The following is a 26,654-nucleotide window of genomic DNA, read 5'->3' as shown; positions in this document are numbered from 1 at the left end:
CTGCTTCCCTGGGGCGAAGCCCCTGTAATGGCTGTGAGACGGCTCCTCCTCGGGGTGGGCGCTGCTGCTGCAGGCATCGCTCCTGCAATACCAACTCCAGCAAGCAGACGACGGGCTCCTGCCGCTCTCACGTTACTCAGCTGGGGTGGGGGGAGGGCATGTTTCGGCTGCCCTCTAGAGTTTTAGATTGTACATTAAAATACACAACGTGACACATTTAGCCATCTTTAATTTTATATCTTTCCTGTAACCTGCCTGTAGGAGTACGGGGGAAGGCAGAGATCTAAACTAATCCAGTAATTCGCAGAGCCTATTCCAGTGTCTGGCCTTTGTGTAGTTGGATCAGTTCTTGCTGCCTGCGGGTTTGCTTGGGTGATTCTGTCGGGTGCCATTGGGGTTTCACGTGTCACAGCAAGGTTCCCGTGTTAAGCAACCATCTGTCTTGCTCTTTCCCCAAAACCGCTGAGGTCACCTGAGAAACCCACACCTTGTCACTGATCCGTTTCAGTGTCTTATCGGTATGGGATTTTCGAAGCAGATTGTGTTCTCTGTTAGGTGTTAGCTCACCCAAGGAGAGACGACTATTGATCCCTTTTCACTTAGGTTCTGGGTGTAACTTGTCGCAGGTTTGCACCTTTTTAGTAATGTTCTTTTCTGCGCCCTGTGGAATCACGAATTCCAAAATTACAAAGTAGCGCAGTGAAGGCGAAAGTAATATTAGTATCTATAGACACAATGTATTTTGAGAGCTCACGAGTCTGGATGCTGTCGGTGTTGTCGGTCCCCACTAGAGGCCGCTGCAACGATCTATTGATTGCACTGAAACATCTCGTTAACAAAGTGCTGGAGACAGAACAAAACAAGAAGTCAGTACATACTTTGGGCAGTAAATTCGATTTTGTGTAGAAGTATTCCAAATCTGAAAATATTCCTAAACATTTACATCTTGTTTGATATCTTAATATTACAGAGCATAGTCAAAGAAAGTAAAAAGAAAGTTCTTTTCCATTAGCATTGGACAATGACTATGTTGCACTTCTTATTATGTACATAGATACAGAGACTAGGTGGCTCCCTAAATAAATCCACAGCACTAATTCTCTGGCATTCATGTTTGGATTTATTCTGAAATTCTAAAATGAGCAGTAACACTGACCATTAGAACTCTCACAGCCTCTAACTATTAAAGAGCTTGTTCTAATATAATCTCTGATTTGTTGCAGTACCTTATTTTTAATTTTTATGTTTGTATTCTGCCTGTGGTATAAGGCTACCTTCCAGCCTCAGCTCTTTATATATTCCAGCATAATAACTATTGTAGAGTTTGTCTGTAGTACATATTGCTGTAATATCTAAGTTCTGAGTAACATAACTTATGTCAGCATTGCAGAATTCTACTAGTTTTCTCACTCAGGGCAAGTAACCTTTTTTAGAATGAGTGAGTAAACATAATTAGGTTGATTTATCATCATAATCATCACTACCACTATCACAATGGCAAAGGGAAGGCAAGTAGATTATTGTGCCTGGACTAGTACATTTTCATGACCGTCTTGCATGGCCGCCTGCTAGAAGACAAGAATAGCTTTATGCAATACTCTTTCTGTATAAAAGTATAGATAAGAACCAAACATCTTGAACCATCATGGTGTTCTAAAGGCAGATGTATAGAGCAAATCCCTTTTTATAAAGCCTCTATTTAACTGTATTAATAAACTAAGTCACTTTTAATTCTTCATTGATCCAAAATCTTTTGTTCCATTCTACTGTTGCTTTTTCTTTGGAATAAAATGTTGGGAGGGATTGTTTTGACAAGTATATACAAACAAAATTAATGTGAAATTCTGTATCTTCTATGAATTGAGCTCGTGCAAAGCACATGTGAAGGCGTATGGGACCAAGGTCTCAGTTGATTTTTTTTTCCAACTCTTTTAGTAGATTTTGTTGACTCGATCTTGGCTATTTGTTGTGCCTTGTCCAGCACTACCATTTTTACATTGCTGTGGCATCTTTCATCCTCAAAACTTTGTATTGTACAGAGAACTACTGAAATCTATCTTACATCTTTTATGGTGGATGGCAATCAAACAGACACAGTGGATAGTAGGGGAAATGGGAAATTTGATCAAGGGCATTAGGGCCAGTACTGCTACTAATGAAAAATGCTACAAAATCTTTGACACTTGTGCAGAGTAGGCATTTTATGTTAGATTTTCTTCCAAAAGGCCTGTTTTCCTCAAATGGCAATGAATTCTATCTAAAGTACCCTAGAATGATAAAGGGTTGTGGTGCAGGCAGCCTAGTCAGATCAAACCTGTTGGGGAGAGAACTTGTCTCGTCCAGGAAGCTGGGTAAAAACTTGTTTAATGTAGACCTTATAACTGTGTGTTTAGAGTCTTCTTGGCTAGCAGAGTTCAGTTTTGTTTCCTGTCAAAAGCAGTTCACTGCAACTTGTTTTATTATTAAAGCCAAATTTTTGCCTCAGTGATTTAGGTTATGTCTACACTAGCACTTGTGTCAGCAAAACTTTTGTTGCTCAGGAGTGTGAAAAAACATCACTGTGAGCTACATAAAGTTTTCCTGGCATAAGCACTCGTGCACAGCGCTCTGTTGGTTGGAGACACTCTCCTGCCAACATAGTTACCGCTGCTCGTTGAGCTGGGTTTATTATGTCGATGTAATATCGCTGTGCCACTGTAAGCTTGTAAGTGTAGACATGGCCTTAGTCATGTTGCCTTCCTGGAGCCTGTGACTTAGTAGCTTTCTTATGGATGGGAGACTAAGTTCTCTTTGAACTCTGTTCCTTACTGCATGTAGGCTGCCTGCTAGTCACAAATGTTGCTGAAAGTGGAAATTAATATGTCTTTCTGTATTGTTGGTTTCTTGTCCTTTGTGCTCTTTGTGCAGGACCAAAGCTCATTTCCTAGTCACTTAAGTTCTAATACTATTAGGAGAAATCTTTCACCTGAATGAAGTTAAGAAATGGGCTAGGAATATAAAGACACCTATGGTGTATAGTTAACTTTTATGTCCCTTTTCACTTGGTACCTTGATATATTGATTAAACTCAACTTGCATGTACTTAAATAGTGATTTTGTGCAGTTTAAGGCCTCTTCTAGTCTCTAGAAGTGATCAGTTACAAGACAAAATTTAATTAATCTGTGAAACTCAGTGCCACTAGATATCACTGAGTCCAAGAGCTTTATAAGATTATATCCAGTTACATGATAGGATTAAATTTTTTAAAAAGAAAGGATAAAAACTTAATGCTTCAGGACTTAACTCTTGTCAGTTAGTGATTGTCTTAAGAGACTTCTTATAGACCATTATTTCATAATTGTCCACTACAGGGTTTCTTGCATCTTCCTCTGAAGCATTTGGTACTGGTCATGGACACAATAGTGGTTTAGGTGAATCACTGTTCTTATCCGATATGGCAGTTTCTGTGGTCATGAAACAACCAGGCTGCTTTCTGCCAGGTATCTAATTTGGGGCTCTTGTTGACAGCCTAACTTGTACTGGTGTTTGTTCAAATTATTTTAACTGGGAAATGTTTACAAAGTTATTTCTGTTAATGTTTATAATTTAGGTTGTGAAAGTCTTACTAATTCAACATATCCAAAATGAATCAAGGTCATCCAATTCTGTACTCCAAATGAGCATTTTCAGACTGATGCATAGTCTGTACAGACTTGACACTAAAACCCTTTTGAAGTAGAATCTTGTGTGGGTGATAGCTCCAAAGTGTGTGTGTGTGTGGTGTTTTTTTTTTTTAAATGTTTAAACTCCCTTCTGTCCCCATCCTGCACCCAGTCACACTGAATGATTATTTAATGATGATCTCATGCTTTGGGTGGTAGTCTCACTTCAAAATTTACATTCAAGATTTTCAGTAACTTAAATTTAAATCTTCCTTTGCTATTGCACTTCAGGTGTGCACTGTTTTAAATCTCAAGAACATTCAGCATTTAAGTGTATTGCCTTTTCATAGAATGCTTAACATATTTTTGCAGACTGATTTATTGCAAGAAACTACATACATGGAATATATATTTGTTCATTTAAATAAATGTAGCACTCCTTCATTTTTGTCCATCCTGAAAAAGCTTTATTGTTGGGTTACCTGGAAATTTTTTTTTTATTGCGATTGCACCAAAGGTGCTAATCCGGGCTAATCCAGGTATCTAGAAAGATATGGTCCCTGCCGCAAAGAATTTATCTTTTCTCATTAGCATGAGAAGTGACAAATGAATATGGAAAAACAATGTTACCCCCTTTTTTTCCTTCCCCAGTCTTGGATATTATGTGAATTAGCTATGTGCACATTTTAACAATACCAAATCACTTAAAATTATTGTCCTTTTGCTCTGTTCCCACCTGACTTAGTTGTCATTAGTTGGACCAGAAGTAGGTCATTAGAAGAGGGTAGTGGCCTTACATTAGTTTAGTGAGGGCATTCTATTTGCATGAGGCATCATAGTGGAAAGCATGAAGATGGCTGTCAGAAAAGGTCAAACTGGCATTTGAGGTTGGCATAATTGTGGCAGAGCAGAAAGGATGGGGGAAAGTTGATAGTTATAATTACGGTTGCAACAGCATACTGAGGCATAAATTGAACCATCTGCCATCTCTCTTCCCTCCCTCCTTCCCCTTCCAATTAAAAAAAAAAAAAAAGGTGCAAGCTTGAGTTGCATGCTGGGAAGGATTTCTTTGATTTGTATAATTTGGGTGTACATTGCCACCATGGTAATGAATGCTATATACATGCCTATTAAAAAATTACTATGCTAACTTCACATACCTTTTACCTCAGTTCAGGATCAATTTTCATAGCGTTTAAGGCCAGAAAGGACCAACAGATCATCTAGTCTGACCTGTATATCACAGGCCAACAGCACCACCCAGCAACTGCTTAAATTAGATCAAAGTATTACAACTCACAAAGACTAGACTTATGTGTCACAGGCAGAGAATAGCGGGGCCCAAGGTACTCCAGTGCCTGAGGCCCTGCAACGGCAGGGAAATTATTGTTAGATATACCCAGATAATCCTGGCAAGTGATCACGATCCATGCACTGCAGAGAAAGGGGATCACAATCCAGTTCACTGCCAGTGTGACCTGGGGCAATATTTCTTCCTGACCCTACATATGGCAATCAGCTAGGCCCTGAGCATGTGGGCAAGAGCCAAATACCTGAGAGAGAATGCTCCGTGCCACTTCTTAGCCGTGGTACACCCTGCCCAATGTCCCAGCTCCAGCTGTGGCCATCCCTGATGCTTCAGAGAAAGGAGACAAAAAAAAGCTCTCCCCGCCCCCAAATACATTGGGGTGCGCGTGTGTGTGTGTTTTGCAGGCTATCCCTTCCTGACCTCTGCAGCTGGCCTGCTGAAATCCTGAAGCATGAGCTTTTAGGAATGTAAGACATAAACCTGAAGTGAGCCCCAGGGCTGCTGAGTCATACCTTTTATCACAAGCAACCCCATCATACAATCACTCCTATAAATATGTCCAGCTCTCTTAAAAAGTTATTGTCCCCCCCCACTCCTATTGGTAGCCTGTTCCAGAATCTCACCCCTTTGATGATTAGAAACTGTCTTCTAATTTCCAGCCTGAATTTGTTCATGGACAATTATATCCATTTGTTCTTGTGTCAGTACTGTCGTTTAGCTTAAATAGGTCTTCACCCTCCCTGGTATTTATCCCCTGATGTATTTATAGAGAGTAATCATATCGCCTCTCTGCCTTCTTTTTTGCTAGACTAAAAAGGCCAAGCTGTTCCATTCTCCCATAAAATACGCCCTCCATTCCCTTGATGATTCTAATAGTTCTCTATACCTGTTCCAGTTTGAATTAATCTTTCTTGAACATGGGTGACCATAATTGTATACAGTATTCCAGATGAGGTCTTATGATGCATTGTACAATTGCATTAATACTACCTTATCTCTACTGGAAATGCCTCATCTGCTGCATCCTAGGATCATGTTTGCCTCTTTTGCAACTGCATGACAATGGTGGCTCATAATCATCCTCTGATCAACCCACGCACTCTGGTTTCTCTCATCCTCTGTCACTTCCAGATGATAAGCCCCCAGCTTGTAGCAGAAATTCTTATTAGGTTCTAAGTGCATGACCTTGCACTTTGTGCTATTGAATTGCATTCCATTTCTGTCACTTCAGTCTTCAAGGTCATTCAGATCTTCCTGTATAACATTCTGATCCTCCTTTATATTGATGATGCCTCCCTACTTTGTGTCATCAGCAAATTTCATTAGCACATTTCTACTTCTTGTGCCAAGGTCATTTATAAAAATATTGAATAAGATTAGTTCCAAGACCGATGCTTAAGGAACTCCACTAGTAACCTCCATCCAGTCTAGTAGTTCATCTTTCAGCACAACCCTTTGCCTTCTCCCCTTTAGTCAGTTCCTTATCTACCTTACAATTTTTGTACTGATCCCCATCTTCCCTAGTTTAGCTAATAATTTCACTGTGATAGCATGTGAAAAGCTTTATTGAGGTCCAAGTATATTAAATCTAATGCTCTTCCCTTAACTATAAAAATAATTTATTTTCTTAAAGAAGGAAATCCGGTTAGTCTGGCATGATCTACCTTTGGTGGTAAACTCATATTCATTAGATTTATTTCCCTCCATGAATTTAATTATTCTTTCCTTCACAGTTTTAAAGTCTCACATACTATGGAGGTCAGACTAACAGGTCTGAAACTGCCTGAATCACTTTTTTCCCTTTTTTGAACATCGGTATGATGTTTGCTATTCTCCAGCATATGGTACTTCCCCTGAATAGCTATTTATTAAAAATCCTTGATACAGGAGTAGCAATCTCATGTGCCTGTTCTTTCAAGATTCTGGGATGGAAATGATCTGGTCCTCCCAGTTTGAGCGCATCAAGCTTCTAAAGCTTTTCTTCCACCTTAGATGTGATGATTTCCATATCTAGACACTCATTTCTATTAGCTGTACTGCCTTAATGCATGTGCTCCCTATTATCATCCTGAACTGAAAATCGAGGCAAAGTACTCATTTAGTTTTTGGGCCATACCTAGATTAAAAATAATCTTCTTCCCACTCACACTGCATTGTGGCCCAACCTCATCCTTCTTTATCCTCTTTTTATTTATATAACTAAAAACCCTCATGTTAATTTTCTTGGCAAGAGCTAATTTAGCTTGACTGTTAGCTATTCTCACATTATTCCTACATTTTCTAACCTCCACAATGTAGCTTTCTTTGCTGATCAACCCCTTTTTCCATTCCCTATATGCTCTCTGCTTACTCCTAATAGCCTTTTTGAGCTGGTTATTCATCTAGCTGGGTCTGGAGGTGAAGACGTTCTTTACAAGCCTCTCCTTCCCCCTCCCTTGATTGGTATGCAAATTTGATAGTTTTTGTATGGTTGGTGTGAAGAAATTCCAAGTCTACTCCACATTTAAGTCCTTGACCTCTTCAGTCCAGTTAACTTCTGTAATTAATTCCCTTAATTTCTCAGTCTGGTCTTTTTGAAATCAAAACCAGGTCATCAACTGATTTTTTTTTTTTTTTTAATTATCCTTCCAATTTTTTTAAACTGAATCAACTCGTGATCACTCAATCCAAGGTTATCCTACATGTGCTCTTCTATGCTGTCTTCACTGCTTTCCGTAACAGTGTAAAATTGCATCACCTCTTGCTGGTTCAGGGACAATTTGATGAAGAAAACTGTCATCTGTCACATCCAGGAATATGTGGGCCCTTCCAGTATTAGTATAATTTATTCTCCAATTTATATCTGGGAAGTTAGTCACTCATTATGCACAATTCCCAGAAGTATCTCTCTCTCTAATAATATTAGAGGTCTCTATCCATAGCCACATCTGACCCTAGAGGGTCCATAGTAGACCACTAATGCTATTCAAATAGAACCTCTTTTACAATCCATCCCTAAAGTGATTTTGACCTGAACAGACCCCACCACTTTTTACCTTTTTCTCTCTCCTAAACAGCACATGCTCTTTGATACCTGTATTCCAGTCATGAGTGCTGTTCCGCCATGTTTCTGTAATCCCTATGTCTGGCTTGATCTCCTGCACCAGTAGTCCCAGTTCCTCCATTTTATTGCCCATATTCCTTGCATTCATGTACAAGCATTTCAGTTGTTTCTCTTGGACCTCGTCCAGTTTTCTAGTCAGATTAGATATAGTCCTTTCACTAAGAATAACACTTGACTACTACTGAAATCAATATTTCACTTTCTTTCTCCTGGCTGTCCATAATCTTATCTCATAAAGGATAGCGGAACATCACTATATCTTCATTTAGCTGATTTCACACTCCCCCCCCTCATATTATGAAGCCAGGCATGGAGATTTCACGAGTCTCTCCAACCTACTCTCCATATCTCAGTTTTAAAGTTTTTTTTTTTTTTTTTTTTTTTCCCTTCCTTCAATCATGCCAGCCTTGATCCCAGAAGGTTAATACCCCTGGTATTCAAAGTTGAATGCATCAGTTGAGAATAATCTTCCATCAGATACCCCTAAAGGATGAAATACATCCTGCAGCTTCTGCATCTGTCCATCTGCATCTCCTCTCCTCTTTGGGTCTCATAGACTTAAGGTCAGAAGGGACCATTATGATCATCTAGTCTGACCTCCTGCACAATGCAGGCCACAGAATCTTACCCACCCACTCCTGTAACAAACCCCTAACCTATGTCTGAGTTACTGAAGTCCTCAAATCATGGTTTAAAGACCTGAAGGTGCAGAGAATCCTCCAGCAAGTGACCCGTGCCCCACGCTGCAGAGGAAAGCGAAAAACCTCCAGGGCCTCTGCCAATCTGCCCTGGAGGAAAATTCCTTCCCGACCCCAAATATGGCGATCAGTTAAACCCTGAGCATGTGGGCCAGCACCCAGGAATGAATTCTCTGTAGTAACTCAGATCCCACCCCATCTAACATCAAATCACAGACCATTGGGCATATTTACCTGTTAATAATCAAAGATCAATTAATTGCCAAAATTAGGCTATCCCATCAGACCATCCCCTCCATAAACTTATCAAGCTTAGTCTTGAAGCCAGATATGTCTTTTGCCCCCACTACTCCCCTTGGAAGGCTGTTCCAGAACTTCCCTTCTCTAATGGTTAGAAACCTTTGTCTAATTTCAAGTCTAAACTTCCTAGTGTCCAGTTTATATCCATTTGTTCTTGTGTCCGCATTGGTACTAAGCTTCAATAATTCCTCTCCCTCCCTGATATTTATCCCTCTGATAGTTATAAAGAGCACTCATATCTCCCCATAGCCTTCTTTTGATTAGGCTAAACAAGCCAAGCTCTTTGAGTCTCCTTTCATAAGACAGGCTTTCCATTCCTTGGATCATCCTAGTAGCCCTTCTCTGTACCTGTTCCAGTTTGAATTCATCCTTCTTAAACATGGGAGACCAGAACTGCATACAATATGCCAGATGAGGTCTCACCAGTGCCTTGTATAACGGTACTAACACCTCCTTATCTTTACTGGAAATACCTTGCCTGATGCATCCCAAGACCGCATTAGCTTTTTTAAGGGCTATATCACATTGGTGGCTCATAGTCATCCTGTGATCAACCAATACTCGGAGGTCCTTCTCCTCTGTTATTTCCAACTGACGTGTCCCCAGTTTATAACCAAAATTCTTGTTGTTAATCCCTAAATGCATGACCTTGCACTTTTCACTATTAAATTTCATCCTATTACTATTACTCCAGTTTACAAGGTCATCCAGATCTTCTTGTATGATATCCCGGTCCTTTTCTGTGTTAGCAATACCTCCCAGCTTTGTGTCATCCGCAAACTTTATTAGCACATTCCCACTTTTTGTGCCAAGGTCAGTAATAAAAAGATTAAATAAGATTGGTCCCAAAACCGATCCCTGAGGAACTCCACTAGTAACCTCCTTCCAGCCTGACAGTTCACCTTTCAGTATGACCTGTTGTAGTGTCCCCTTTAACCAGTTCCTTATCCACCTTTCAATTTTCATATTGATCCCCATCTTTTCCAATTTAACTAATAAATTCCCCATGTGGAACCATATCAAATGCCCTACTGAAATCGAAGTAAATTAGATCCACTGCGTTTCCTTTGTCTAAAAAATCTCTTACCTTCTCAAAGAAGGAGATCAGGTTGGTTTGGCACGATCTACTTCTAATACTGGCTCAGTAGCCATTGTTGACTTCTCTTCCTAGATCCTATGCAGAAAAACAAACAAACAATGTAAGGGGGGATGGAACTTCCACAGCACCACCTCCTCATTAAAGGATTTTAGCAAGCACTGAAACAAGCCACAGACCTGTAAGAAATCACTGGGCCTTCAGAACACAAAGTCATCACTGTTCTCTCAGGCCAAACTGCCACAGAAACTCCAGTGTTAGCGGTCAAGTGACTCCTGATTTTTGGATGCCCAAGTTGAGAGACCTTAAAGGGGCTATAGAAAAAGAGCAGGTGCTCAGAATTTTTTGTATTAGGCCCTTTTTAGGGCTCACAATCACTATGCCCTGACAATGTGGAGCCACTTTTTCTTTTTTTTTGTTAACTCTTTTGTTGAAAATATTACAAAATATTCTTGCTCTCTTTCCTCTGACTCCATATGCCCTCCTCCCCACAATTGCAAGCATGCTTTTGTCTCTCCCATCTTAAAAAGAACCCTCCCTTGACTCCACTTGTGCCTTCAACTACTGCCCTTTCTCCCTTCCATCTCTAAGCTCATTGACTGCGCTGTTTACAGTCACTGTCTGGAGCTCCCTTGATGCTCTCTATTCTGATTTCTGCCCCTTGCACGCCACTGAAACTTGCTGTCTAATGATTTCTACCTAGCCAAATCTGAGAATCAGTACTCCCATCTGCAGCCATCTTCGACACAGTCGTCTGTGCACTTCTTGGTCTTCCTTGGCTTCCATGACTGTCCTCTTCTGGTTCTCGTCCTGCCTTTTTAAATCACTCCTTCAGCATGTCCTTTTGAGGATCCTCCTCATCTCTCTAGCTCCACTAACAAACTTGGGGGTGGTAGTGCTGTTCTTTTGGGATCTGCCCTTGGTCCTCTTCTCTTCTTCCTATACACCTTATCTCTAGGTAATCTCATCTATAAATACAAATTAAACTACCATCTCTATACTGATAATATATAGATCTTTCTCTGCTCCAGACCCATCTCCCTTTTTCCTCAACTAAAATCTGTCTCTGACATCTCCTTGTTGTCAGTTCAAGCTCAGTGTGGCTAATGCAGAGCATTTAATCCCCCCCCCACCAGCTCTCCCCATTACCTCCTTTCTTGATCATTTTGGCCAACACCACTATCCTTCCTGCAGCTCAGACCCATGAGCTCAGTGATATCTTTGACTTGGACCTCTTTCTAGGTTCTCACATCCTGGCTATATCTAAATCTTTCAGGTTTTCTGCATAACAGCTCTAAGATATGGCCTTTCTTATTCATCCACCCAGCTAAAACTCTTATGCATGTTCTCATCACCTTACATCTTTATTACTGCAACATCTTTATCTCTGGCCTTACTTGGCTCATATTCATTTGGAATGCATGTATTGTTTTCTTAGCCCTTTGATCATGTAGCCCATCACTTTGATCATGTCACCCCTCTGTTTGCATCCCTCTACTGGTTCCTCCTTCTCTACCTAATCAGACATAAACTGCTTGTCTTCATTTTCATGGCCAATCCCTACCCTGCCTGTCATCTCATTCACTATCGAGATGTCCACTCCTGCCTCTCCTCCGACCATGATGGCAATCTCCATTGCCCACTTACTACATTTTTCTAACAAATGTCTTTGATTTCTCCTGGGAGATGCTCCCTGCAGACATCTGTAAAGCGCTCTCATGTTCTTCCTTAAAAATTCTCCTTTGCCATGATGCCTACTGAAAACTTGACAATATTGAGGCTGCTGGGCTGAGACGATTGCTTGTCGTGCTGACCAATACTAGTCAATGACTACGGCTTCAAGGGGCTACAATGATGATAATTTGATAAAAATTGTAATATATTGGTAAAGAACCACGATCAGTTAGATCTGTTTTTGGTGGTGCTGGGGAATAGGCCTATTTTTCTGTAAAACATTCTGTATAATCTTTAATCTCAGATTAAATATTTTAACTTTTAATTGAAAAGTAGGATATTAATAGGCTTTATGCTCAAATAAATTTGTTAGTCTCTAAGGTACCACAAGTACTCTTGTTCGTTTTTAGGATATTAATGTGTGTGTGCTTTATGCTCAGACTAATACTCTAGTTAGTAGTGACATGTACCATTTCACATCAGGTGGCCTGGCTTTTATGTAGGCTTCACCATAAATATAAGACTTTTATTTTTATTTAGGTTAAAAGAATGACAGGTTCTTAGAGTGCTTGCTCATGTTCATTCCATATTAGGTGTGTGTACTCGCCACATGCACCGGCGCCGGAAGTTTTTCCTTTAGCAGTATCCATAGGGGACTGGCTCTGGCACCCTCTGGAGTGGTACCTGCATGGTGTGGTATAAGGGGTGCCGCCGGCTCCCACCACCCTCAGTTCCTTCTTGCCGCCAGTGATGGTGCTGGAACTTCTACTGCTTCGGCTAGCTTTTGCTTAGTTCAGTGTGTCTCACGAACGCTTCTTGTAAAATAGTTGTATGTAGTTTAGTTTTACCCTTAGTGTTTGTTCCAGTTAGTTGGTCCCGGATGGGACTCAGCCTAGGGACGGGGTATGCCCCAGTTCCCAGGCTATAAACTCTGCAATCGTTGTAAGCGGCTCAAGCCCATCAGCAACCCTCACATCAGCTGTTGAAGGTGTCTGGGAGGACAGATAAGTGACAAGTGTCACATCTGTAAGTTGTTCAAACCCAGAATGAAAAAGGGGAGAGACAACTGTCTCAGGGCACTCCTGATGGAGTTGGCGCTGACCCCGGCACTGGAGCAGAGGTCCGACTCAGCCCAGAGCACTGCAGCGTTGGTACAGAGCACCCCGCTGGTGCCATCTACAAGCCAGCAGCGATCCCCCTCCCCAGCCAACAAGCCCAAGAGGTCCGCGAGGGGAAGATCTCCATTTCCCATAAGGGAAAGGAGAGGGCCAGAGGAGAGCCAAGACCTACACTGGGCAGCTCAATATCTCTGTCAGGGAGTTGGTCCCCAGCACATGTCAGGCGGTCAAGCCCCTCCCGTACTACGCCTGCCACACCAGACAGTGATGAGGCCCTCTGTCAACTCAAAATCCCATTGATGCCTGAGGCCCTGCAGGCAGCGCAGGAGATCTTGATGCTACCGGTGCCACCCACACCAGCTCCAATGGTATCCAAACTCACCTTGGGACTGTTCTGAGTGTCCCCGCCTCAGCAGCGCCGCTCCCCAGCACAGGGGACATCCCGCCTGCGCTCGCCCACCCGTAGAGCCGTCATGTCTCAGACTTTGGGAGGCAGGCTCAAAGAACCCCTCTTCGGTCTCTGGACCCTTGAGCACTGACAGCAGGATTCGAGGGGTGGCTTGCTGGTAACCTGGCGCAGACCTGCGGAGGCACGTGCTCCCCACCATGAGCGTCAAGGCCGACCTATCATGTTTCCAATGCCTCGGCAGCAGTCCTTTGACCGATGGGCGGAACGTGGTCACTAGTCACCCGGCCGCTGGTGCCCATCGCCAAGATGCGAACCCCTCGATCAGGGAGATTCTACCGGTGACCGGCCTGCTCCGACTCCCGGTCCCACTCTATATGCTGGTACAAGTCAAGCAGTGTGAGGCTTAGATTGCTAGTCTACCGATGCAGATTTGTGAACGTCAAAGTTCCCTGGGGTCCCGTGGGAGGAACTCATTCCAGTTGTGCAAGTTGGCATTGAGGCATAGTGGCTGGGACCGTGGGGAGGAGGGCCACTGGGCCAGCTGGTCATGGTCACTCCGCAGCGTCTGCTCCGCTTAAGACTGGTGCTGATCAGGAGTCTCTGGTAGCAGGACGGGCCTTGGTACCAGTGGTACCATTAATATCATTGGCACTGCAACTGACCCTGTGGCCTCCAGGCTAATAGTGGCAGCTTGGTACCCCTGGAATCCATGGGGGTTCACCCAGCCTTTCAGGCGGCCCGATCAGTGGCGGGGGCTTCAGACCATCGGCCGCAGCATCCTGCCCTCCTTTGGAAGTGGAGGCCCCACAGGGAAAGACCCCCACCCCGGTCCATGAGGACCTAGAGGAGCAGCCAATTGGACCACGGAGGGGGGGGGCGGAATATGGTGGATCCCTCGACACTGGCTTCATCCTCATCATCACCAGACAAAGCGATTACAAGTCTCCCTCACCCAGTTCCACAAGATGACACCAAGGCTCATCAGGAGCCTTTGAAGAGTGTTGCCTCTAACTTGGGGTTCCAGGCAGAGAAACTTGAGGAGCCATTGGACTCCCTGTTCGACATATTTTGCTCAATGGCACCCGCGAGAGTGGCTTTATCCCTACATGAAGGGTATGACAAACCCTCTCTTCCCTGCCACTCATCTCAAAAAGGGCTGAGCCCAAATATTTTCTGCCAGCTAAAGGCAATGAGTATCTCTATACTCACCCAGCCCCAAACTCCCTCATAGAGGAAGAGGCAGGGTCAATCTGGGGCTATGCCCAAGAATAAAGACTCGAAGAGACTAGATCTGTTTGGGTGAAAAATTTTAGTCTTCCAGCCTTCAGTTGAGTGGCCCACCACCAAGCCCTCTTTGGCAGCTATCACTACAATATGTGGCAGTCTATGGCCAAATTCGAGGTCTTGCTGCCCCAAGGGTTCAGGAAGAAATTCAGGGTGATCCTCGAAGAGGATTGGCCTTCCAAGCAGCCTTGGATGCAGCAGACTCTTCAGCTCGCACCATGGCCTGGGTCATCTCCATGCGAAGGGCGGCCTGGCTGCTCTTCTTGGATCTATCAACGGAGACTCAGCAATCAATGCAGGACCTCCCCTTTGATAGCCAGGCCCTGTTTGCAGAGCAGACGGACAGTAAACTGCATGGCCTAAAGGACTCCCGCACTACCCTGAAAACTCAGGGCTATATGTTACTGGTCCAGCCTGTAAGCGGTTCAAACTGCAGCAATCTCAGGGCTAAGAGAGTCAACCCCGCCAGGAGCCCCCTCTCATAAGAAGAGTAGGGGCTACAAGTGCCACCCGAGTCACCCAACTCCACCCTCTTCCCAGTCGGCCTCAACCTGCAATAAGTAGAGGGACAAGTGAGTGTTTTGATGGTGCGTTCGAGGGCAACCTAGAAGACTGTATCCCAGATCCATCTATTCCGCGGTTCTCCAATTGCCTTTCTTTTTTCCTCCCCGCATGGACCGCTATAACTTCAGATGGCTGGGTCCTCAATACTGTGGTGGAATGTTGTACCCTACAGTTTATTTCTATCCCCCTCCCAACCGCCCTTCCCCATCTCTCTTCAGGGACCCTTCTCACGAGACCCTCTTTGCGCAGACGGTAAAGGGGTTGCTGCAATTGGGTGCTGTGGAAGAAGTTCCTTTTGAGTACAGGAACAAGGGGTTCTATTTTATGGTACTTCTTAATCCCAAGGGTGGTCTGTGGCCCATCCTGGACCTGAGGGATCTCAACAAGTATCTAAAGAAGCTAAAGTTCCACATGGTCTTCCTGGCTTCTATCAACTCCCCGGATCCGGGAGACTGGTATGCCGCCCTCAACTTGAAGGACGCATACTTCTACATAGTGACCTTTCAAGGTCACAAATGCTTTCTCCGGTTTACGGTGGGCTCCCACCACTACCAGTTTGTAGTTCTCCCGCTCGGTCTGGCGACAGCACCCAGAGTGTCTACCAAGTGCACGTTGGTGGTGGCTCCTTACCTTAGGCGTCGGGGTATTCAGATCTACTGTACCTTGACAACTGACTAGTCAAGGACAACTCCCAATCTCAGGTCCCAGAGGATGTCATGGTGCTGCAAGCCACATGCTGCTCCCTGCGCCTACTGGTGAATGACAAAAAGTCTACGTGAGTTCCGGTGCAAAGGATAGAGTTCATTGGAACGGTGCTCGACTCGACCGGCACCAGAGTGTTCCTGCTGCTAGAAAGGTTCCAGACATTGACAGACCTCATCGCAGAAGTCTCTGTTCCCCCCCTGTTTATGGCCAGGGTCTTTCTGGGACTGCTGGGTCGCATGGCAGTGTGCACATATGTTGTCTGCCATGCCAGGCTCTGGATGCAGCCCCGGCAGCAGTGGCTGGCGACGATCTAGTCCCAGTCCAGAGATCACCTGGACAAGGTAGTTACCATTTCCCCCGATGGTATTCGCCTCACTGTGATGGTGGACCGATCACATGACGGTCCTAGAGGGGGTTCCATTCAACACCCCCCATCACTCCCTCAAGTTATCGGACACCTCAGATTTCGGATAGGGTGTGCACCTTGGCGACTTCCAGACCCAGGGTATGTGGTCTCCATAAATGTTACACATAAATGTCAGAGAACTCGGGGCGGTCTGCTTGGCATGCAGTGTCTTCCTACATCACCTGTCGGGCAAGGTGGTGAGAGTCCTGACGGACAACATGGCCTCTGTATTCTACATCAACAGGCAAGGGGGAGCACATTCATTGACTCTCTGCAAGAGGCTCTCTGGGACTTCCGCATCAGCCACGAAATCCATCTGGAAGCTTGTCACCTCCTTGGCGTCAAGAACATGCTAGTGGATCACCTCAGCAGGGGCTTCTCCTCTCACCACGAGTGGTCACTCCACCTGGAGGTAGCCTGCATGATCTTCCAGAGATAGGTCCCCATGAGGAGTTCCCCATTTGCCACCAAGCTAAACAGGGAATGCCACTGGTTTTGTTTGCGACAAGGCCTGCTCAAGGACTCCCTCTCCGATGCCTTCCTCCTGTCGTGGTCAGAGAACCTGATGTAGGTGTTCCCTCCAATTCCTCTCATCAGCAGGGTCCTAGCAAAGATCAAGAGAGACAAGGCGCAGGTTATCATGGTCGCCCTGGAGTGGCCTCGCCAGTGCTGGTTCAGAATGCTCATGAACCTGGCAGTGGCCCTTCCCTGACCCCTGCCCAACCAAACAGACCTGCTGTCACAGTCGTCTCTTACACCCCAACCTCGTCCCTTCAACTCTTGGCATGAACGCTGCATGCCTGAACCCAGAGGAGTGGACCTGCTTGGATGAGGTCTAACAGGTCCTCCTGGGAAGCAGGAAGCCCTCCGCCAGACTGACTTACCTGGCCAAGTGGATGAGGTTTTCCCGCTGGGCGTCCGAGGGTGGCATCTCTCCCTTGTGCTCTTCCATACAGTCTATCTTAGACTACCTGCTTCATCTGAGGAACCAGGGCCTGGCATACTCTTCTCTTAGAAGCAATGAGGAGTCCGGTGGCACTTAAAGGCTAACAGATTTATTTGGGCATAAGCTTTCGTGGGTAAAAAACCCACTTCTTCAGATGGGTGGAGAGAGAATTACAGATACAGGCATAAATATATATTGGCACATGAAGAGAAGGGAGTTACCTTACAAGTGGAGAACCAGTGTTGAAGGCCAATTCAATCTCGCAGCCATCTCCACTTTTCACCCACCGATTCAGGGCCAGGTGGTGTTTTCTCATGACATGATGGTCAGATTCTTGAGAGGCCTCAAGAGACTCTTCTCGCAGGTAGGGACCCCTGTCCCACAGTGGGATCTTAATTTGGTCCTTTCCAGGCTCATGGACCCTTTGAGTCTCTGGGCTCCTGCTGCCTTTCCCACCTTTCATGGAAGGTCGCTTTCCTGGTGGCAGTGACATCGGCGAGGTGAGTCTCTGAGATTGAAGCCTTGACCTCAGAACCGTCAGACACGGTAGTCTACAAAGACAAGGTCCAGCTGAGGCCTCACCCAGCGTTCCTTCCATATGAACCAGGACATCTTCCTCCCGGTGTTCTGCCCTAAGCTGCACAAGACCAGTGAGGAGAGGCGACTGCATGCCTTGGACGTCTGAAAGGCCCTGGCTTTTTACCTAGAACGTACCAAGCCTTTCCGTAAGTCGACTCAGGTCTTCATTGCCATAGCGGATAGGATGAAGGGCCTTCCGGTGTCCTCAGAGGATTACCAACTGGATCACCTCTTGCATACGGGCCTGTTACAATCTGGCGGGGGTCCCGCTGCCTATGATTGTCTGAGCCCACTCGACTAGAGCTCAGACATCCTCAGCAGCCTTCCTGGTGCACATCCCTATCCAGGACATCTCTAGAGCCGCAACATGGTCCTCTGTCCACACGTTCACGGCGCATCATGCCATCACTCAGCAGGCGAGAGACGACGCTGGGTTCGACAGTGCTGTGTTACGATTTACACGTCTGTGAACTCCTACCCACTTCCAGGGGTACTGCTTGGGCGTCACCTAATATGGAATGTACATGAGCAAGCACTCGAAGAAGAAAAGACCGTTATCTTTTCCGTAACTGGTGTTCTTCGAGATGTGTTGCTCATGTCCATTCCATAACCCGCTCTCCTTCCCCACTGTCGCAGTTTCTGGCAAGATATAACTGAGGGTGGGGGTAGCTGGCAGTGCCCCTTATACCATGCCATGTGGGTGCCACTCCAGAGGGCACCAGAGCCGGTTCCCTACGGATACTGCTAAGGGAAAAACTTCCGGCACCGGTGCATGTGTTGAGAACACACACCTAATATGGAATGGACTTGAGCAACACATCTCAAAGAACGCCAGTTACAGAAAAGGTAACTGTTTTTTCTGCAGTTACCAGAAATGCGTTGAATTGATGAGTTGTGTATTACCCTCTCACTCAGTTTTGAAAAAACTATGCCCTCCCAAAGGATGAGGTTTTTTAGAGTAGATTCAGTCTTATGAAAATAACCAACCCATACATAAATGGGGTAGAGCTCTTTTATATCTGAGCTTGGCAGAATTCAATTTGTATTTTTTTTTTATAATTTTGATAGCTGTTTTATGCAAAGTAAAGATCCTTAAACTGAAGATATCAAGCAGCATTTTTCTTACTTTACATATCCAAAAACTGATTATCGATGGGAATATTTTTTTTGTCAGTTTGTGTGTATGGTGAAATGGATATTTACTGACAAATCTAATCCTTCCAAGCCTACACTTGCATCTGATGCATGGAAAAATAAGTTGCAAGAAGAGTTTTTGTTTTGTTTTAGATTTTTTTGTTTTGTTTTTGAAGGATTTTTCAGGAAGGAAACCTGGACAAGTCCTGAGAGACAATGGAATAGGCTGAATTAAAGCTCTTCTCGTCTGTCTAATGACATCTACTATATAACACCGGAGCATCCATAATATCTGTAGCTGCCATATAAGCAACAATCTGGGCCCTCCGACACTGTGTTCAATGTAGCATCTAGTCCATTAGCAGGACCTGCTCATAAAGCAAAAAACTTCTTCTTTAGAAGTACTTAACAACTTGATATGAACAGAATCTGCTCTTATCTCTTCCCTTAACCTCCTGTCCCTTCCTTCCCTAAAAAGAAAAAAAAAAAAGGAAAAGAAAAACTGAGAACCACAGAAGAGAGAAAATGACTGCCTAAAAGTAAGGTCCTGTAACTAGGAACAAAGAATATAGGCCACATATACCAAATGTGGGGGGATTACCCTAGAAATTATGAGAATGAAAATTATTTAAGGAGTCATAGTAGATAATCATTTGAATGTAAGTTCCCTATGTGTGGCGAAGGCCTAAGGGGTAATACATTCCTTAAATGTATAAACAAAAAAATATTGAACAGAAGCAGGGGGGTGATTTTACCTGTGTGGCAGCGAGGGCAGTATTGGAATACTGCATCCAGTTTTGATGCCATTCAATTTTTGAACAATTGGAGAGACTTCTGAAAAGAGCCAGATGAATGATTTGAGGACTGGAAAACATGCTTTACAATGGGAGACTTAAGATCAATCTATTTAGCTTATTGCAGAAAAGCATAAGAAAGGTTTATTGAGTTCTACAAGTACCTGCCTGAGAAGATATCTGATATCAGAGCTCTAATATAGCACACAGAGACATAACAGAATCCATTCCCTTCAGTTGGTTAGAAAAACAAACTATATAAAAGGCACAATTTTTATTTTAATCTGTAAGGGTAATTAACAATTGGAACAATTTACTAAGGGTTGTGGTAGAGTCTCCATCACTTGATAGCTGTAATACAAGATTTGAATGTCTTTCTAAGGGAACTTTGAGCTTGATGCAGGAATTAATGGGTAAAATTTTATGGTTAGTCTGATTTCCTGCAGAACACTGATCGGTTGTCTCTCTGGTCTAAACATTTATGATACTGACTAATACAAATGCCATAAAGTTTACTGTACCTCATGGAGTACTTGGACACCAGCATTAAGAGAACTAAAAATATACATATCTGCTGTGCGTTTAAAAAATTCAAATAACACTCTCCTTTGTACTTTTGGAAGCCTACTTATTTAATCTTAATTTTTCAGTTTATAAATTGGGGACTCAGTTGCATAACCCAAGCCCTTGCCAACCAAAGAATGCAGCTGCAAAAACCTGTCTTGCCTGACGCTCTGGCCACATCTATCCTCTCTTCAGGTTCCTTTGCTAGTTTCCTGTTGGTCTTAGCATCAGACATAGGCTCCTAGACATTAAGCCCTGAAGGGACCATCATGATCATTTTAGTCTCACCTGCTGCACAGTGCCGGCCAGAAAACCTCACCCACAGCACTCCCGTAATAGACACACAAACTCTGGCTGAGTTATTGAAATCTTCAAATCATGATTTAAAGACTTCGTTACAGAGAATCCACCCTCTACACTAGTTTAAATTTGCAAGTGACTTATGCTCCATGCTGCAAAAGAAGGCTAAAACACCCTCCCCCCCAGGGTCTCTGCTAATCTGATCCCGGAGGAAAATTCCTTCCTGACCCCAAATATGATCAGTTAGACCAGGGGTAGGCAACCTATGGCACGGGTGCCAAAGGCAGCACGCGAGCTGATTTTTCAGTGGCACTCACACTGCCTGGGTCCTGGCCACTGGTCCGGGGGGCTCTGCGTTTTATTTAATTTTAAATGATTCTTAAACATTTTTAAAACCTTTATTTATTTTACGTACAACAATAGTTTAGTTATATATTATAGACTTCTAGAAAGAGACCTTCTAAGAGACCTTAAAACATATTACTGGCATGCGAAACCTTAAATTAGAGTGAATGAATGAAGATTCGGCACAGCACTTCTGAAAGGTTGCCGACCCCTGACTTAGACCCTGAGCATTTTGGCAAGACCCAACATCGAAACACCTGGGGAAGAATTCTCTGTAGTAACTCGGAGCCCTCCCAGTCTAGCATCCCAACACCGGCCGTTGGAGATATTTGCTGCTAGCAGTTGCAGATTGGCTACATGCCATTTTAGGTAGTCTCGTCATACCATTCCCTCTATAAACTTATCAGTCTTGAAGCCAGTTAGGTTTTTCACCCCCCATGCCTCCTCTTGGAAGGCAGTTCCAGAATTTCACTCCTCTGATGGTTAGGAACCTTTTTCTAATTTCAAACCTATACTTATTGATGGCCTGTTTATATCCATTTGTTCTTGCGTCCACATTGGTGCTTAACTTGACTCCTCCCTCTCTGATTTATCCCGCTGATGTATGTACGGAGAGCAATCAATCATATCTCTCTTCAGCCTTCTTTTGGTTAGGCTAAACAAGTCAAGCTCTTCGTCTCCTCTCGTAAGGTAGGTTTTCCATTCCTCTAAACTTCCTTTCACTCATGGACAGTGAAACAAAACAGCCTGCCCCTCAACCTCTGTGCTTTTATTTTCCTGCTGTTAATCTCTCTCCCCCTTTGTTGCCTGAATAACCTGTTTCCTTTGTGCTCTCATCTCACTGTTGGCTCCAGGCCTTCTTCCATGTGGTCCCTGATATCAAGGAGTCCCTCCCTTATCCAGTTTGGTGTGCAAGTATCCTGATGTGGGGTATGCCTGCCTTGTAGTGCCCCCTGTTAGCCAAGGGCAGCTCTGCTGGCTTTCTCTGCCTGAATTTCCTTCCCTGAGGTGGGTCTTCTGGGCACCCCACACACCCGGGTCTGGGGGAGAGGTGGCTTAGCCCTCCAGCCAAGTCACAAACAAACTTAGCCCCCCACATCCCTCAATATCAAAAGACCAAACTAAAAAGTCCTCACCAAAAAGGAGGTTTTTTTTTTGTCCTTTGGGGAGGGCTTCTCTTTAGCTCTTCAACTACCACCTGACCCTCTTTAGTCTCACCCCTCCAGGCTGGGAAGCAGTTACTTATGGCAAAGGTGTGGATGGCCCATCTCCCCTTAAAGGGGACAGTAGTTCTGTGACACACCCTCTTAAATCTCTTATTTAAAACTCACTCATTACCAGTGTCCACTCCTCCTTAGTCCTCTTATGTGATCATTGTTACCAGACTAGATGGTAGAATCTTTACCATTCTAGAAAAAACCCAAACAGTGGTGGACACATGCTATACTTAACTGTGCTTCCTTTTTCTTCTGTTTGTGTTTATCTAGTTTTTAAACTCTTGAAGGTAGGGATGGTGGTTTTCATATTTCTGGCACACAGTTGGCACTATACAAATGACATGTTTTTGAATTAAGTCCTATTGATTCATATTATACCTAGCCTATAGCTACAAGTTGGGGTTTTGGTTTGTCCATATGAGGATCCTCAAAACTGTGATTGTGTTCACAATCATGAAAGGCAGTACAGTATCTTTCTCCAATTCTGTGTCAAAATAACTTTCCCTTCTCTGAGCTTGTTGAACCAATGGGAAAAGGTGCCGGCAACGAGTAAAACTTCAGAACACCTTACGATTCAAAACGTCCCATATAGAAAGGTGGTCTCAGACCAGTCTTCAGCAGATGGGTTTCCATATAATTACTGTCATAACTCATAATCTTGTTGATAGTTGTAACAGAGAGGCTGAGAACTGAAAGGGGCATTAAAGCTGAACTATCCCCTCTCCTTTCAAGATGTTCCCTTTCTTAACAAGTTAGTTAACTGAAGCATGTGAGCCAATCCTTCAGAATATCTTTTTGACACATGGAGACAAAACCCAATTATCTAGATAATGAACCCAGGAGGGTTTCACACACAGCCATTGCAGCTTTCTATTTTTTAATCCACTGGACACTTGTCCTTACCTCATAATATATGGTCTTATATCATCAGAGTGCAATAAGGACACCTCTCTTGTTAGTGGCTGAATGAGAAGAACCTCATTGAATCACCAGACTGGATAATAGTGACCACTGAAAGCAATTTGCATGGCTGAAGAGTGCATCTGTGCTTCAGAGTGGGCCAAGAGTGTTCTGAGATTCACAGATTATAAAGACAGGAGGGAACACTGATTATCTAATCTGACCTCCTGTATAACACAAGCCACAGAACTTCTCTGGAATATGCTCTAGTTCAAAAAGGAATTCTCTCTTTAGAAAAACATCTGATCTTGTTTTAAAAGTTGCCATAGATGGAAATCCTACCACAACCTTGGCAAATAGTTGCAGTGGATAATTACCATCACCATTAAAATTGTCTGCCTTATTTACGGTCTGACTTTTTCTTGTTTTAGCTTCCTGCCAATAGGGCTTGTTTTACCTCTGTCTGCTATATTGAAGCATACATTATCAAACTTCTGGTCCCTGTGTAGATACTTACAGACTGTGATCTCTTTTTGTTAAAATGAATAGATTGCGCTCCTGAGTCTTTCATTATAATGCATGTTTTCCAATCCTTTAATCCAGTGGTTCTCAAACTTTTGTACTGGTGACTCCTTTCACACAGCAAGCCTACGAGTGTGACCCCCTTATACATTAAAAACACATTGTAAAAATATTTAACACTATTATAAATGCTGGAGGTGAATCGGGGCTTGGTGGTGGAGATTGACAGCTTGCAACCCTCCCACATAATAACCTTGTGACCCCCTGAGGGGTCAGGACTCCCAGTTTGAGAACCCCTGCTTTAATCATTCTTGTGGATCTTCTCTGAACTCTCTCCAATTTATCAATATATTTCTTGAATTGTAAACATCAGAACTAGACACAACGTTCTAGTAGTGATTTGCACCAGTGCCAGCCTTAGGCAACATAGGCTTCCTAGTCCTCCTTCAGATTTCCTTATTTTATACATTAAAACAAAACAAAACTTTCTCGAATAGCTGTCTGACTTTAGGCAACATGGATTGCTTCATCCTCCTTTAGCCTTATAAATGATCTTTGTTCACATTTCTGATTTTGTCAAAAGTGAAATAGTTTGGTGGTGTCACTTTAATCTTCTGGCCACTTGTCTGTCTCTGACTGACACTCTCTTTCTCCCCCTCCTTAAATTTGGGAATGCCAGAATTAAGGTTTCCTGTGCAATCTTAATTCATCCGCTTGTGCATGTGCATTGTGATAGTCATCTTTAATTGCATGATCACCTCTTATTTTTTTCCATGGTTCCCCTGCCTTATTCTGTGCTCTAGGAGTGAATCAGGGTTGTATCGTGAATGAGACTGTAGGATCTCTGCTGCATTTGGTGTTTTCCCTAGCCTTGTCCTGAGAAAAGAGTGAACCATTTTAGTTCAAACTTAAAGATCAGCTTGAGGAAGACACTCCACTCAGCATGGAAAACTTCACCCTGGACAGTTGGTTTTGCAAAGTTGTATGCAACTTAAAACAGGATATTTATAATGGACAGCGTTGGGCAAACTAAGCTGTTGGGCTGCTACCTATAAAGATGTATTTAAAATTTGTCTGTCTTGATAGTCTGCTCAGAGGACATGAATTGCATAGGGTGATCCGGGGTCATTTCCAGTTGCAGGATTAACTTTTACATGTGGAATGACTACAAACATGGATGGCTTTGCAATTCTAAAGTATAGTGTGACTCTCCTTTTTATGTTAATTGCTTACTGGTAACTGATGAATAGAACTTCTTATGAGAGAGGACTAAATTATTTGAGAAATGGACCTTTCACCTCCTTATTCAGTAATGTCTAGGGCTGCTTCAGTGACCATCACTGTCATGTAACATCTGTTTGGCCATGTGAAATGAATAGTTTCAGTTCAAGCAGCAAAGAATCCTGTGGCACCTTATAGACTAACAGACGTTTTGCAGCATGAGCTTTCGTGGGTGAATACCCACTTCTTCAGATGCAAGTAAACTGAACTGAACTATTTCAGTTCAGTTTCCTAGAAGACTGTAATCCATGTCACATATCACCATCTTACTTGATTCTCTCAAGTATCTGGAAAGAAAGCAATTTGGAGACTGAACTGTTCTCTGGTTCTTGGCGGTGATCTTGACAGAGCAGTTACAAAGTATATCTAGAATTTAGATTTAGTGGCATTGTTCATATTTTTGTGTGTATGGATGACCCATAATTCCCATTTCTAATGGTCATGTTTAATACCTCTTTGTCATTCCCATGGTCTGTGTCTGTCTTAGACCATTCATTTATTTTCCTTTAAGTTATAGTGCCTGTATTTAATCAAGATGGATCAAATAGCAGCTCAGCCTCTTTCTATGCCTTCAGTTCAGCACGAGAGAAGCCAGCAACTCGCTAACCTTTACAGATGGGTTTCAATCACTGCGTGTTTCTCTCAGATTCTGTTGCCTTTTTTGTGCTTTCTCCTCTTGTCATGTCCCTAACACGGTGGTTCTCATCCACACTATCTGTTAATTCTTCTTTTCTGTCTCTGTCTGTCTGTCTGTCTCTCTCAACCCAAAGTTGGTTCAGGTTTTGTCACTGCTCTTTCCTTGGACCTCTCCTCTCTAACTGCTGTGGAATTTTCTAGCTTCATCATTCTGTTTCTTCCTGCCAATAAAGGGGCATTACCTAAAATGTTCTGCTTGATATTTGAATAGCAGTAGTGGGGCAAGAATATTTTTGGTATTTATCCCATTACATATATACTACTTACAGATAGAGGACTTCAGGTTCTAGGTGACCAGTATCTTTTCATGACTGAATTTACATCAAATGTATTGAGTGTGGGGAAATAACCCTTTAATGTGATTAACATGGATACCATGGACTAATTTTGTGTCTATACTAGAATTTTCATCTACGCTGGCCTACCTTGCCAAACACTGCTTGTTCCCTTCAACTGATCTTGAAAATTGATTGTGCTATTGGAGTGGCTCAGAGTCAAAAGTTAAACATTGTAATAGAATGAAGGGGTGTGGCATGCTTTGCTGCAACAGGCATTGAGTGCTGTTGATCCTGTCCACAGAGGCAGGACAGCCATTTCAACACTGGCTGAGAGGGAGCGACACCAAGGGACGAAGCTGTGGTGGGTGTCAGTTGTTCAAGTATACCTGAACACCCAGTTTGGATACAGCTCTGGACTACTGCATTCATACATTGCACTTGACATTAGAAGTGCAATAAAGACAACTTTCATTGTGCATACTACAGGCAGTCTGCAAAGGCATCAAGATATTTAGAATACAGTGAAGTTCATAGTCTCTTTACTTAGCTTCCCAGTGGGCATCACTTTTTGCTTTTTTAAGTAGTTTATCTTTTGAATCAAATTGAAACCTGATTGATAGAATTGCTTTGAAGTATTTTCATTGCATAGGCCTACCCGTTTGTTTTGCTGTTCTGCAGCTTCTCTATATTTTTGCTATTGAGTTTTTTTTTAAATTTATTTTGACATATGACAACCTATGTGTCCATCATATGCTCTGGATGTATATTGTATATATTAACATAAAATAAG

General features: G+C 43.4%; 1 protein-coding gene and 1 long non-coding RNA gene across 8 annotated transcripts in view; one reads left to right on the top strand and one right to left on the bottom strand.

Moving 5' to 3' along the window:
* Positions 1-26,654, top strand: part of ZMYM2 (zinc finger MYM-type containing 2) — a 179,442-nt gene that overhangs the window by 1,277 nt on the left and 151,511 nt on the right. The gene's annotated exons all lie outside the window — the stretch shown is intronic.
* Positions 227-25,700, bottom strand: LOC123370948. The gene is made up of 3 exons (XR_006579653.1): positions 25,498-25,700; positions 10,140-10,226; positions 227-843 (listed from the first exon to the last, which is right to left on the bottom strand). It is a non-coding gene; the product is annotated as an uncharacterized LOC123370948 (long non-coding RNA).

This window comes from Mauremys mutica, chromosome 1 (assembly GCF_020497125.1).
Source record: "Mauremys mutica isolate MM-2020 ecotype Southern chromosome 1, ASM2049712v1, whole genome shotgun sequence".
Taxonomy (NCBI): domain Eukaryota; kingdom Metazoa; phylum Chordata; order Testudines; family Geoemydidae; genus Mauremys; species Mauremys mutica.
This window is presented reverse-complemented; position numbering and strand designations above follow the sequence as displayed.